General features: G+C 47.3%; 1 long non-coding RNA gene across 1 annotated transcript; it reads left to right on the top strand.

The window, feature by feature from the left end:
• Window positions 1-619: 619 nt before the first annotated feature.
• On the top strand, window positions 620-3,303 carry LOC145342544 (uncharacterized). Its single transcript, XR_013886559.1, has 2 exons — window positions 620-816; window positions 2,756-3,303. It is a non-coding gene; the product is annotated as an uncharacterized LOC145342544 (long non-coding RNA).
• The last annotated feature ends 901 nt before the right edge of the window (window positions 3,304-4,204 follow it).

Genomic DNA, 4,204 nt, shown 5'->3' with positions numbered 1-4,204 from the left:
GCTGCGGCCTCACCAATGCCCTATACAGCTGCAGCAAGACCTCCCTACTTTTATATTCAATCCCCCTCACTATGAAGGCCAGCATCCCATTCGCCTTCCTGACCACCTGCTGCACCTGCAGGCTGGGTTTTTGCGACTCATGCACAAGGACCCCGAGGTCCCTCTGCACCGTCGCCTGCTGCAGTTTTTCGCCACGTAAGTAATAGTCCTTCCTACCATTATTCCTACCAAAGTGGACCACCTCACACTTGCGAACATTAAATTCCATTTGCCATTTCCTGGCCCATTCGCCCAGCCTATCTAGATCCTTCTGCAGACTCTCCACACCCTCCGCACAATTTGCCGTTCCCCCAATCTTGGTGTCATCAGCAAATTTCGACACCCTACACTCGGTTCCCTCCTCCAGATCATCTATATAAATGGTAAAAAGCTGAGGCCCCAGCACCGACCCCTGGGGCACTCCACTAGTCACCATCCGCCAATCCGAATAGCACCCGTTGACCCCCACTCTCTGCCTCCTATTTGACAACCAATCCTCTATCCACGCTAACACCCTACCCCCAACTCCATGTCCCTCGACCTTCTGCAATAACCTCTTGTGAGGTACTTTGTCAAACTCGCCCTCATAAGAACAGGATATGGTGCTAGACTCATTGTTTAGCAGTTCCAACGTGCCACAGCGAAAAACCGCACCAACCTCCTCAGAGACAAACATGGTACAGAGTACACTTCGTCATATAGTATTTCCCTTGAGCGAAGAAGTTACAACATCTTCTCCGGAATCTTTAACATGTCATTGATGAAGACATGGCAGAGGTACTTACTGAGTGCTTTGCCTCGGTATTCACTGTGGAAAGTGATCAGGGAGGTTGTACTACAGGTTTGCGGCAGACTGAAAAGATTGAGTATGTGGATATTAAGAGAGGGGATATGTTGGAACTTTTAAATTCTATCAAGATAGATAAGTCGCCGGGACCAGATGGGATGTACCCCAGGTTACTGTGGGAGGTGAGGGAAGTGATTGCAGAGCCCCTGGCGATGATCTTTGCATCATCGATGGAGACGGGAGAGGTTCCGGAGGAGTGGAGGATTGCGGATGTGGTTCCTATTTTCAAGAAAGGGAACGGGGATAGCCCGGGAAATTACTGACCGGTGAGTCTGACCTCAGTGGTTGGTAAGTTGATGGAGAGGATTCTGAGGGACAAGATTTATGAGCATTTAGAGAAGTTTAGAATGATCAGGAATAGTCAGCACGGCTTTGTCAAGGGCAGGTCGTGCCTTACGAGCCTAGTTGAGTTCTTTGAAAATGTGACTGGACACATTGATGAAGGAAGAGCGGTGGACGTGGTTTACATGGACTTCAGCAAGGCGTTTAATAAGGTCCCCCATGCAAGACTTCGAGGGAATGGGATCCAAGGGGCTTTGGCCTTGTGGATCCAGAACTGGCTTGCCTGCAGAAGGCAGAGAGTGGTTGTGGATGGGTCTTTTTCTTCATGGAGGTCGGTCACCAGTGGAGTGCCCCAGGGATCTGTTCTAGGACCCTTGCTGTTTATCATTTTCATAAATGACCTAGATGAAGAAGTGGAGGGATGGGTTAGTAAGTTCGCTGATGATACAAAGGTTGGTGGTGTTGTGGATAGTCTGGAGGGATGTCAGAAGTTGCAGCGTGACATAGATAGGATGCAAGACTGGGCGGAGAAGTGGCAGATGGACTTCAACGCGGATAAATGTAGTGGTCCATTTTGGCAGGACCAACGGGATGCAGGAGTACAATATCAAGGGTAGGAGTCTTAGCTGGGTTGAAGAGCAGAAGGATCTTGGGGTCCGGGTCCATAGGACTCTTAAATTGGCCTCACAGGTGGAGGATGTGGTCAAGAAGGCGTATGATGTACTGGCCTTCATTAATCGAGGGATTGAGTTTAGGAGTTGGGAGGTAATGCTGTAACTTTATAGGACCCTTGTCAGACCCCACTTGGAGTACTGTGTGCAGTTCTGGTCGCCTCACTACAGGAAGGATGTGGAAGCTATTGAAAGGGTACAGAGGAGATTTACAAGGATATTGCCTGGATTGGGAGGCATGCCTTATGAAGATAGGTTGAGGGAGCTGGGACTCTTCTCCCTGGAGAGACGAAGATTGGGAGGCGACCTGATAGAGGTTTATAAAATGTTGAGAGGAATAGATAGGGTGGATTCTTGGAGGCCATTTCCCAGGGCTGAAATGGTCGCTATGAGAGGACACAGGTTTAAGGTGCTGGGAAGCAAGTACAGAGGAGATGTTAGGGGAAAGTATTTCACTCAGAGGGTGGTGAGTGAGTGGAATCGGCTGCCGTTGGTGGTGGTAGAAGCGAACTCGCTGGGGTCTTTTAAAAGACTTCTGGATGAGTATATGGGATCTAATGGCATTGGAAGTTACAGATAGTTCTATGGCTTGGTAGGTATAGATGTGATCGGCGCAACTTGTGGGCCGAAGGGCCTGTTTGTGCTAAGACAAACATCTCGCCAAGTCCATCCCCACCCCCCCACTTCTTGCCATCAAACAACCGCACAATCTCAAACAGATCATTGTCCGCAGCAAACTACCCAGCCTTCAGGGGAACCATGACCATGACACCACACAACCCTGCCACAGCAACCTCTGCAAGACGTGCCAGATCATCGACACGGATACCATCGTCTCACGTGAGAACACCATCCACCAGGTACATGGTACATACTCTTGTGATTTAGCCAACATGGTCTACCTGATACGCTGCAGGAAAGGATGTCCCGAGACATTGGAGAGACCGTGCAGGTGCTATGCCAATGGATGAATGAACACCGCTCAGCAATCACCAGGCAGGAGTGTTCCCTTCCAATTGGGGAACACTTCAGCAGTCACGGGCATTCAACATTTGATCTTCAGGTAAGAATTCTCTAAGGCGGCCTTTATGACACATGACCACGCAGAGTTGCTGAGCAGAAACTGATAGCTAAGTTCCACACAAAAGAGGATGGCCTTAACTGGGATCTTGCGTTCATGTCACACTATCTGTAACCCTTGCAACTTGCTCGGCTTGCAAAATCTCATGAACTGTCCTGGCTGGAGACAATACAACCTCTTTAACCTGTGCTTGGCCCTCTCTCCACTCACACTGTCTGTACTTTTAAGATTTGATTACCTGTAAAGACTCACATTCCAACCATTATCTTGTAAATTGAGTTTGTGTCTTTATATGCTCTGTTTGTGAACAGAACTCCCACTCAGCTGAAGAAGGAGCGACACCTTGAAAACTTGTGCTACCAAATAAACCTGTTGGACTTTAACCTGATGTTGGGAGACTTCTTATTATGATTGACAGTAACATAGGAGCAGGAATAGGTGATTTAGACTTGAGAGCCTGCTCTGCCATTCAAAAAGGTCATGACTGATTCGATTATGGTCTCAATTCCACTTTCCTGCCACACCCCCCATAACTCTCGACTCCCTTGTCTATTAAAAATGTCTAACTCGGTCTTGAATAAATTCAATGACCTATCCTCCACTGCTCTCTGGGGAAGAGAATGTCACAGACTAATGGCTCTCTGGAAGAAAACAATTCTGCCCATCTCAGTTTTGAAAGGGAAACCTCATATTTAAACCTCATATCTCCTAATTCTAGTCTCTCCCACCAGTGGAAGCATTCTCCCGATATCCTTCCCATCAAGCCCCCTCAGGATCTTAGATGTTTCATTCAGACTACCTCTAATTCTTCTAAACTCCAACAAGTGTAGGCCCAACCTGTTCAATCTTTTTTTATAGGAAAGCCCTTCATCCCAGGAATGAACCGTATCTGCTCTGCTCCTAACACAATTGTATCCTTTTTTCCAGTACGGAGACCAAAGCTTTACATAGTTTTTGAGATGTGATTCACCAAAGCTCTGTACAGCTGCAGCAAACCTCCCCTACTTTTATATTCCCTTCCCTCTGCAATAAACACCATCATATCATTTTCCTTCCTAATCACCCGCTGTACTAACTTTCTGTGATTCACATACCACAACACCCCGATTCCTTGGTCCCACTGAGTTCTGCAGTCTCTCGCCATTTAATTCACAAACTGCCCTTCTGTTCTTTCTTCCAAAATGAACAAATACACATTTTCCTACCATATGCTCCACAGGAAATTTTGTGTTTGCTATTTAAGCTGCCTAGATGTCTTTAAAGATACTCTGCCTTGTCTTGACA

The sequence above is a fragment of the Carcharhinus amblyrhynchos genome, chromosome 4 (genome assembly GCF_965287045.1).
Source record: "Carcharhinus amblyrhynchos chromosome 4, sCarAmb.v2.hapA, whole genome shotgun sequence".
Classification (NCBI taxonomy): Eukaryota; Metazoa; Chordata; class Chondrichthyes; order Carcharhiniformes; family Carcharhinidae; genus Carcharhinus; species Carcharhinus amblyrhynchos.
Note: the sequence above shows the minus strand (reverse complement) of the source record. Positions and strands in the feature narration are given on the sequence as shown.